At 37.6% G+C, this 11,275-nt stretch overlaps 1 long non-coding RNA gene across 1 annotated transcript in view; it reads right to left on the bottom strand.

Annotated features, from left to right (window-relative positions):
- Positions 1-585: 585 nt before the first annotated feature.
- LOC147916160 (uncharacterized) overlaps positions 586-11,275 on the bottom strand; it is a 67,761-nt gene continuing 57,071 nt past the window's right edge. Inside the window, exon 3 of the long non-coding RNA XR_015553453.1 lies at positions 586-1,551. This is a non-coding gene — a long non-coding RNA (uncharacterized LOC147916160). The remainder of the gene's footprint in view (positions 1,552-11,275) is intronic.

The raw sequence follows: 11,275 nt of genomic DNA, 5'->3' as shown, positions 1-11,275 counted from the left end.
ACCAAATCTTCTTGGGATGACTGTTACACAGTGGTTAAGAATGTTTATTTTGGAATTAGACTCCATTCGTTACTAGTTGTGTGATCTGGGACAAATTCATTGAGGCATCATAAAGAGGTCAATAAAGCTTATATATATATAATATAATATTACACACACACACATGCGCACATGTATGTGTTTAGATGAGAAATAGAAGCATATAAAGGTCAACAAATCTGCTTGCCCCTGAATGCCAGCCCTAGGCCTGAGCCCTGCCGCTCGCTCTCAGGCCTCCCTGGATCCCAGCACCTGCCTCAGTTGCCACATTTCATCTGCTCTTAGATCTGCATGATCAGCCACTGCCTGTCTGATTGTTGAAACTGCCATGGCTTTTTCCATCTCTATCCTTCCTTGAGATAAGATGAGTTACCCTGTGCTAAGGGACATATAACTAGGGATGGATTTGTAATTTAGTTATCCACATAGGAGGAGAACTCTCACAGCTGAAAAAAAAAATGCATGGAAATTAAATTGACCATATTTCAACAAATAGAAGCTATTGCTTATAGATCCCATCACAATCATCTCATCATCATTATCATCATCATCACCATAATAAAATGGAACACACTAACCAACATGTGAAGTCTCCTAAAGTGCTGACAGTGAAATATCAAATATTCCTAGCACTTTCTTTAGGTCAGGTGTGGTTTGTTATCTTGGAAAATGCCACTAGTCAGAATCAAAATTCTCGGGAGATTTCACCATTACATCTCTTTTCCAATGGCTATACTGTTGATTAATAAGATTAGCAAAAGTGAAAAATTGTGAATAAATTAAAATAATTGAAGATATTGTTTATTGAGTACCTACCACATGTTAGGCATTCTGCTGGGTTATTTACATACATTATCTAATTTCTGAATTACTTAGGAGAGTAGTGGTATTACAAAAGATCAGGAAACTGAAGCTCAGAAAGTTTAAGTAATTGGCCCAAAGGCCCATAACTGATAAGTGGCAGGACAAGGTTAACTGTATATATAATTATAAAGCCCATTCTCTTTCCTTTCTGCCACATCCTATTTAGTTGAGAAATTCTTGAAATAAAGGATTAGTTTATCTTTTAAATGAAAAGATGATTCCATGCTTTGTGTTTATATTCAATGTGTTGATTATTTAAACGTCTTTAATTTCCCTCTATCTTCCAATCTTGTAAAACAAGGTTTACTATGTCGATGCAAATAATCCATAACCAATCTATAAATCAAAATTGGAGTGAGTTTATTATGAGCCAACTTTGAGGACCATATAGCCCAGGAGAGTCCTTTCACTAAGAAATGGAGCACTCCAAAGAAGTGGGGTGTACAGAGTAGTTATATACCATCAAAGAGCGTTTATCACATATGATTGCAGTGTCCCGCTTACAATAGTCTTGAGATTGCCCTGTCAGCACAGGGATTGATGGACACAGCAGGTATCAGGTCGGCTGTCTCCATGGGCGTGGTTGGTGGCAGGTCTGTTGTCTCGAGTTGGGTGGTCACAGGATGAGCACAGCAATCAAATCCTAGCCTAGGGAAAAATGCTTATCCTTAAAGAAATGTCAATGTGGGGGATGTTGCATCCATATCTTAATAGCATTTGTTCTTGTCTTTGGGACATGTTAATTGCTTAAAGCAGATATACAATGCATGTTCAGAGGCCACAGGCCCTTTTTGGAAAAACAAGGTCAGGCCAAATTAGTTTTACACCAAATGGCTTCCTCATATGTTCCAATATATCCTATTGCTTGCCATTTATTTATCAAGTGCATTAGGTATCATAACACCTAAGTTCTGTTTTAATCCTCCATGTGAGCTTGGACAAGCTATGAAATTTTTGTGCCCCTATTTATTCATTATATACTTGAGAGTTTGGACTAGGTGACTTTTAAGATTTTATCTAGCTGCAAAGTCTCTCTATTAACTCTAAATTGATTCATCTTTTGAGTTTATTCTCCCAGTGGAAGAAAAACAGATGGTTCTCTCAAGAACTTATCTTTTGCCACATTGAAAGACCATCAACTCAACATAATTTTTAATATTTATTTTGAAGCTGGGTATCTGAGGGGTACTGTAGATATTAAACCAATTTGCTGTTTTTCCTGTTTAACTTGAGGGGTGACTCAGGAGTCTCGAGGATTTGTGAGCTTGTTTTGCAGGAGAAAGGGAATGCCTTTGGGGAGGTTGTGATCACCAGATGGCCAATAACCGGATGGATGGCTGGCCCTCAGCAGCTGTTGAAGCCCAGAAGTCAGATTGCCTAGAGGATTAGCAGGAGTGATCCCTTTGTTTCCCTGAAGCCCCTCCTGCCAAGCCCCTTAGCTCTATAAAAACCCCCTGCTTTCTGTTCTAAGGGAGGTGGATTTGAGCGAACCTAGGCTCCCACCCACTGGTTTTGGTCAATTCGAATAAATCTTTCTCATCTCCAAGCACCGATGTCTCAGTGTTTGCTTGCTGGGCATCGGGCACATGAACTCAAGATTAAGAGGTTTGGTATCAATTTAACTTGGAAATTATGATGATGAAGGATTCAAACTATTAACTGCTAACTCAAAATACCATACATGAGATTTGTTATAGTATGTTTTCTACTAGATAAGAATTTTTAAGTCCTCAATATTAATCACAATTTTGACACTGTTGATACCGAACCTCTTAATCTCAAGTTTGTGTGCCTGATGCCCAGCAAGCCAAACACTGAGACATGGGTGCTTGGAGATAGAGAAAGATTTATTCAAATCGGCCAAAATGAGTAGGTGGGAGCCAGGTTTTCTCAAATCCACCTCCCCAAGAACAGAAAGCAGGGGGAGTTTATAGAGCTAAGGGGCTTGGCAGGAGGGGCTTCAGGGAAACAAAGGGGTCACTCCCGATAAGCCTCTGGGCAATGTGACTTCTAGGCTTCAATAGCTGCTGAGGGCCAGATATTGCAACCTCCTCGAAGGCATTCTCTTTCTCCTGCAAAACAAGCTCACAAGTCCTCTGGAAAACAAGCACAAATCCCCCAGACCCCTGAGTCACCCCTCAAGTTAAACAGGGATAACAGCAAATTGGCTTAATATCTACAGTACCCCTCAGATACCCGGCTTCACTGTGAGTCCTGAATATTTACCTATACATTACTAAAAAGTGGAAGCAAAGACAAATGTCCACAATCCAAGTCTGACACGAATTAGTAAAGACTCTGTAGCCCATAGCAATACCTTTCAGGTATGAAGTTTTTGATCTCTTTAGTCCATAACGACTTTGGACCAATCATTACAAGTGGTATTTTACTGTCTTCACATTGAAAGAAGTGATGTCTCAGGATGTATTAGAGAAAGGCATTAACACTAGAATTCTCACTTACATTATCAGAACCAATTCTCTCTACTTCTGCTATATGTTGCTAAAAGGCCAGCTTTGGAGCATGAATTCTCGCACTCCCACATTAATCCTTCCAGCAAAATTAAAGAAATGACAAGTAACTTATCAAAACATTTGGCAGCTTAATATCTACACCTCACACTTCAGAGTCTCCTTTGATGTTGTAAGAAAAGCGGGTGGTTCCACATAAGAAAGCAAGACTGGGAGCTGTGTGTTTCCACTTTAACCACGCCTCAGTGTCATCGTCTTACTGGAATTTTAGGTTCTTTCTAAACTAAAAAGACTCTATGGTCACAAAGTAATGTCTGAAATAAAAGATGAAAGGACTGGCCGGCCCCGTGACTTGGTGGTTGAGTGCGCGCGCTGCGATGCTGGTGGCCCGGGTTCGGATCCCGGGTGCGCATCGAGGCACCACTTCTCCGGCCATGCTGAGGCCGCGTCCCACATACAGCAACTAGAAGGATGTGCAGCTATGACACACAACTATCTACTGGGGCTTTGGGGGGAAAAAATAAAATAAATAAAATCTTAAAAAAAAAAAAAGAAAGGACGTACTCACATTGTGTTACTAGTGAATTTAATCTAAATCTTAAATCTCTACCATAAAATTATTCTGTAATGAATTAGTTTTTTGTTTTTTGTTTTTTTTGTGAGGAAGATCGGCCCTGAGCTAACATCTGCCAATCCTCCTCTTTTTGCTGAGGAAGACTGGCCCCGGGCTAACATCCATGCCCATCCTCCTCCACCCTATATGGGACGCCGCCACCACAACATGGCTTGCCAGGCGGAGCGTCGGTGCACGCCTGGGATCCGAACCCTCGAAGCCCGGGCTGCTGCAGCGGAGCGCGCACACTTAACTGCTTGCAGCACCAGGCCGGCCCCTGAATTAGGAGTTTGAAGTAAAACATACAAAGGTTTTACATTTGCTTTACTTGAAAGCATTTAGAATTTATCTGAACTGTTATCTTCAGTTCCAGGCATTGTACTTTAAGAAGAAAATGGTCCAAGAGAAATATAACCAAGAGAAAATCACCAGGTTGGTAAAGAAGGAACATGAGACCACATGATATCAAGAACTGTTGAAGTAACTAGGGGGTGGGGGCGTTATCTTGGAAAAAATGAATATTCAGGAGGGAGACGATGATTACATTCAAATATCACTCGAAAAGAAGAATTATATTTGTCTAATAAGACACTAAAATTTAAAATAAACCCAATGGGTAAAAGTTGCAGGTAGAGAAACACCAAGTAATTTAAAAAAACAAAAAAACAAAAAACAAACAAGAACTAGTTTTCGGATAACTCTGAAAAAGGAAGGACTACCTTGGAAGGTAATATAGTCATATAATTCCTAACACTAGAGAAGTTCAAAGAGAGCTGACAATGACCTGCTGGCTAATTCTGTAGAATGGATTCCCACACTGAATGACTGAGTAGGCCAGATGACTATCGGTGTCATTTGCAACTAGAGACTGGTATTCTACGTTTATGAAAACAGAGTTCTTAGAAAAGTGACAAAGAGTTTCTAAATAATGCAATAAGCAAAGAAATAAATAAGTTATTACTCCAATTACAAAATGTTTCTTTTTTCATTCTCTGAAAAAAGATAATTCCCAACTGATTTTTCTTTCATCTTAAAGGATCCAAGGAACATGTTAAGTAGACAAATTGTTTGAAATAAAATATTTATTCCCAGTTTTGTCAATTCTTTATGCAACTGAAAAAATACCTGGAGATAAGGATTTCATCCAACAAGATTTTACAAAGCAAGTGACATGAAGCGGCAGGACAGAATAGTATTGGGTTAAAATAAGGAAAAAGGAAATAAAACAAGTCTGAACATACACCAGACTACTAACTAAGGAGTGGTGTTGGAGAAGGAGAAATTCTAACTTTTTTACTTATTCATAATATTTGAAATTTGTTCCAAAACTCTGTATTACTTTAAAAAGTCATATTTAAAATAATTTTAAAAATAAAACTGACAGAGGATGAACTCTTCTTCAGGGCTCAATAAATATGAATGAGTTTCATTATAGAAGTTCTCAAAATATATTTCTGCCTTATATATGAATTAATTTTGGATTGCATTCTGAATAAAATGTCTATCAAATTTAATTACATACCAAACGAATAAAAAAAAGAGGAAAGAAAAACACTATTCTTTTTTCATGATGTTTTATAATCGAAGAGAAAGGGCAAGAAATACATCCATAACACAACTAAGGGGCATTTTTACCAAGAAACATATTAACAGAGTGGGAATCATTAGAGAATAGTTCAAACTGTGTACATAAACGTTAAGGAATCCTAAATAAGGGCAGGGTTAAAATTAGGTGGGGTTACACAAAAATATTTTCTGGATGAGGTAGGGATATTAATGTAAGTTTTAAAGGAGATAAGAGACAAGGAACAAAGTTAGATTAATTGTAATCGTGTGACTCTTCCTCTAGCACTCTTTTAATAATTAAATCCTTTCATGGATTTCTGAAAAGAAAAGACCACTCCTTCCATCTCTGTTTCCAGGTCATTTGGCTTTTATTTGCTAATTACCGCTGTCGTTTAGGTTTAAGGAGAGTTTTATGTTCTTTAGGCTTAGGTACTCAGATGACGGATTTGTGGTTCTCCTTAGGCACACTATGTTTTAGAACGTACTGTCAAAAATAAGCTTTGCTCAAACTTGCATTTGAAACAACAAGAGAGGTCATAAAAAGACAGCTTGTCTTCCACTTACTAAGGTGAGTGCCGCTCCAGCCACGTGATGCGCTGATTGCAGCCCTCACATCTGTTAGGTAGAGATGCTGTTGATGACATACTAGGTAACTGCATGCATTAATAATTGCTCTTACACTTTTATGACTCTTTTTGATTTTATTGCTTTTTAATGAAAGATAATCTTGTAATTTTCTTACAGACACTCTTAACTGTTTCAAGGCTGAATTACCTATTTGTGTGAAATCCAAGACATAAGCATTCTCTAAATTCGGGCCACCTAGATCTCATTATCACTTTCATCAAAGGAAAAGGGAAAAGAAAGAGGTAGGTAAAGAATGGACTTGATGGCTTAATTGCCTCAGTGTATTAAGAAGAAGATTCAAGTCCTTGGCTCTAGTCCCTCTCAACTCCCCTAGTCCTAAGGGTTCTCCACTGCCTTTCAGGAAGCAATTGCCTTAGTGACTCATCCTTCCTACTCTGTGGTTCTTTGTGAAAACTTCTGTGCTCCAGTGTTCCAAGCTTGGCTTTCAGGATTTAAAGGAAAATCTTTCCTCATTCAACAAAGTCTGATTTTTACAAATCAAAAGCACTGTTTTTAGGCTACAATTTTCCTAAGAAATCCCAAAACTGTACTTATTTTAAAACTCAAAGCAATTTCCTCTTTGTGTCAGGGGTTTCTGAAAGAATGAATGCCTCACTTTCAATGGGGCAGGGCCACAGGATAATTAAGGAACAAGAAAGGAGCTACAGGAAATAAAGATGGTGGTTGAATATTATCAAAAATTTTATCCCAAAGAGTCTACATTTTCTTTGATCATTTTTTAAAGTACATTGAATTTATTAAAGATAATTTTTATTTTTTTGTTTGGCTTGGTTTAAAGAATCTTAAAAAATTTAAGATTATTTAATGTAATAACTCCTTGACATCGTCTTATAGTCCTTGAAACAGCATCTGGGATAGACAAATAGGAATTATTGGCTTAAGAACTGTGAAGACACAATAGACTACAAAATACCATCACATTAGGTCGTCTAAAGCTTTAGAAGTTTCTTTTTTTTAAGCAATTTTTATTGCCCAAAAATTTATGAAAAAGATAAGTTGCAAACTTTAAGCCTTTAGCTACAATTATACAGACACATAAATAAAGTTTATTCTACAAAATGGCACCTGTTCTGTCTATATATTGAGTAGTACAACTATTAATGGTCCATATTTTAGCTTTTAAAAATCTATTATGGGGCCAGCCCAGCGGTGTAGTGGTTAAGTTCACGCACTCTGCTTCAGCAGCCCCGGGGTTCTCAGGTTCAGATCCCCGGGGTGGACCTACACACTGCTTATCAAGCCATGCTGTGGCAGGCGTCCCACATATAAAGTAGAGGAAGATGGGCACGGATGTTAACCCAGGGCGAATCTTCCTCAGCAAAAAGAGGAGGATTGGCAACAGGTGTTAGCTCAGGGCTAATCTTCCTCACCAAAAAAAAGAATCTGTTATACAGCTTTTATGTTGTCCTAAAATTGATTGTGATGATGGTTGCATATATCTGTGAATACAATAAAAACTATTACGTTGTATACTTTAAATGGATGAATTGTATGGTGTGTGAATTATATATCAATGTACTGTTTTAAAAAGATATTATGTATCACTATATTAGATATTATGTTATAAAATAAAATTTTGAAAACTTTCTACCCTCCAGGAATTAGATTTTTGACACTATTATTGTTCAAACCATTGTTCTTCCCTGGAATATATATTTGTGAATATGTTCTACGTGACAGGCACTGTGCTGAGGATGAGGATTCATTCAACCATATTTATTGACAACTGCTATCTGTCAAACATCCTTCCAGAAGCTAGAATGGCAGTTGTGAATAAAACAGACAAAAATTCTTGACCACATTCTGGAACTGACAGAGTAGTGAAGGATGTCAGGGAACAAATAAGTAAAACACGCAGCATGGCAGATGACCACTGCAGCTAGACATGGGCAACTGAGCTTCTGCTCTGGGCTCCAAGTTTTAGAAGCACCTGTTCTGTTCCTTCGCTGACCGTGCACTTCCTCTCTGGGCAAGTGATCCACAGGATCAAGGGTATGTACCATCTGGAGCCCTGAAGACTGGGGTGTCTGTGGGCACGTATCTGTGTATCACTACAGAAAGGGGCTGAGGTGGGAACAGAAGTAGGAAGGCTGAGGTTTTCCTTAGTGCTCAAGCCCCAAGCCCTGTGAACATCAGAATGTGCACTTTTGGTTGATTGTCATGGACAAGTCTCTTGTACGTTTCTGTAGGGGTAGAAATTAACTTGTAGAAAAATAGTAGTAATGAAAATAACTATTGTCCATTGCAATGTAAATGAATTTTGTCTGGTAGAGTTTCCGTTGATTTTGACCGTGTAGGAAGAACCCCAAACATTTTATTGCTCTATGGAGTATTTACTAGTTTTGCATTTATTAGCAACTTGACTTCAGCATTCATGACTGTACGTATGTATGTATATACACATACACGCACAGTTATACATCCATTCAGATTCTCTTTTGAACTTGTCTGAACATCTTATTGGTTCCCTCATTAACTAATGAGTTAAATAAAATATTTGATATTTGTTCATTTTTATTTTCATCAGAGCCATGACTTTCACCTTTGTCAAAATTATACTTTAGAAAGGGCTTAAAATTTAAAATAGAATGGTCAGGGAAGGTCTCACTGGTAAGGTGATGTTTGGGCAAAGGCTGAAGGAAATTAGAGAACAAGCAATTTAATTATCAGGGGTAAGAATGTTCCAAGCGGAGAGAAAAGCAAATTCAAAGAGAGTCCTAAGAGAGAAGATGTGAATAATGAGGGAAAGAAACTGACTCACTTCCATCTCTCACAATCTATGTATAGCTTGTGGGTTTGAGAGCAGACAAGGAACAACAAACAAACACAGCATGGACATGCGCTATCCACGTCCAGAGTGCGTATGATTCAAAAGCATGACATACACATTCCTGAGGGGATGTAGCGAAGGAAATAACTGGTCCTGTTTGGACGAAGTGGCAAAGGTTTCTCTAGTAAGATAACAACACATGGCAAAACTGGCAGACAACCAGCAATTTAATCATCCTGCTATGTGGGTGCTCCTTGTCTGGTCATTTTGAATAAAAATTACAATCAGGATAATTTTCTTTTTTAACAGTTTAATCTTAAGTCATGAAAACATGAAATTTAGGAAATTAGTCTGAACACGTCACCTATTTGAATAATTATGGCTACTAGCCAGCAGAGATTCTACAGTTTTCTTTCTCATAGATTTTTGTCTTTAATTTTGCACTAAAATAATCTTGCAATGTAGTTATAGAGAATATTCAGAATTAAAATACATTCACCTGGTCCTGAAGTCGTTGAGACCTGAATAGGCAGTTCAGTCAATTCACTATATTACATTTTAGAATGTATAGGGATAATTGTAAATAAAAAATATATATAGCTAAAAAAAAATAAAAAGAGAATTCATATTCTACTCAGCAGAAGTTTAGTACTCATAGTAATTGAGCAGTTAATATCTGGCTTTACATTTTGCTACAGAGATGAATAAGGTTCAGATGTAATAAAGTTGATTTATGTATACAAAACAGCTAATTTTTATTTCCTATTACTAGGCAATACTCTCAGAGCCTCTTTAGGAATGCCAAACCACACATGAAAAGAAAATAAAAATTTCATCAGCAAATAAGTCATTTCACATATTTTTGAAAGCTGACAGGGGCAGGTTGTCTGACCAGTTTCCATTCTATGTATGCTCTTATGTGAAAGATACTATTCTGACATTTTAAAACATTGGGCCAGAGGATGAAGACATAGACTGTTTTGAAATGTTTGTCTGCATTTCCCAGCTTTTCCTTAAAATGTGTATTTGTTTTGAGCAGTGTAAATAAATGAATGGTTCTGTGAAGAAGCATTTATGTCCGTGGTCACAAGCAGCGTTGGAGAGTGCCCTCTATCATTTTTCTACTCTACTTAGCTTTTCTTGTCAGCCTACAACAAAAGCAGACCCTTGCCCTCTTTCTGGGACATAGAACAGCAAAGCATGCACAAGATAGCAGGGTGTCCAGAGAATGCTTTGACATATTGCTTAAATGCTGTCATCACAAATATGTTGAGAATCTGCACCAGACCCCATTTTAGCTACAAAAAAGTGGATGCTGGTCTCCAGGAAGTGTCAGGGTCTAGCAAACAAGAACGATGAAACAAATGATCAGAACACTGATTTCATTCATGATTGCCTTTAATGGCTAGGGTCATGAATGCACCTTAGCATTAGTGGTAGCTGGAAGACTGCCTTTAAGAAGAGACTGCCAAAGGATGCTCTCAGGAAGTAAGAGAAATAGCAGAGAGGAGAAAGGTTAGCAGTACGAAAAAGAAGCTCTGATTCTTTTATATCTCTCAAAACCTAAGAAGGATCTACATAAAATTTGGGAGTTTGGAATGCAAACAAGAAATGAACAAGCAAATGTATGGACATTGGCTGTAGACATCTGGCTGGTGGAATGGAGCTGATTTCAGGAAACCTCAGAGCAGTTTTAAGACAGCTGGAATGCAAGAATCTCCTTCACCTTTAGGGCTCCACAAAACTGTGTCTTTGGACTAAAGGTCAGAAATGAGGAAAAAAGCTACTGAGTTAACATTGTTTCCTGGTTTATGATGATTAAACTTATCTAGTTCTGTTAAAGTCCAATTTATATGTTGGAGGGCAAACCATTACCCTGGTCATTGTCATGGATATTCTATATAATGCAGTATATGCATAACATTCTTAATTCAGGTCATTTGAGGCATCAACAAAAGACTGTCTGTGTAGTTGAATTATACACAGGCATTAGTAGAAAATTATTTTTCTTAGTGTCTTATTTTGATTTCAAAAAAGGAAATAGTAAATTTGGAGGAAGCAATAACCATCTTCAAAATTATACTTTTAAAGTCCATGTTCTTTTTTACCCATCATTCATTAATTTATTTAACATATTTTTATCAAATACCTGCTCTGCCCCAGGCTCTGTTTGCGGACAGAGGATAGAGCAGTAAAATAAAACAGAAAAAGTATTCTCATGACTTTTGCAATCTACAAGGGGAGAGAAAAAATACAGTCATGCATCACTTGATAAAGGGAATATGTTCTGAGAAATGTGTTGTT

This window comes from Ceratotherium simum, chromosome 10, assembly GCF_057802395.1.
Source record: "Ceratotherium simum simum isolate JZ-2026a chromosome 10, ASM5780239v1, whole genome shotgun sequence".
NCBI classification, from domain to species: Eukaryota; Metazoa; Chordata; class Mammalia; order Perissodactyla; family Rhinocerotidae; genus Ceratotherium; species Ceratotherium simum.
Note: the sequence above shows the minus strand (reverse complement) of the source record. Positions and strands in the feature narration are given on the sequence as shown.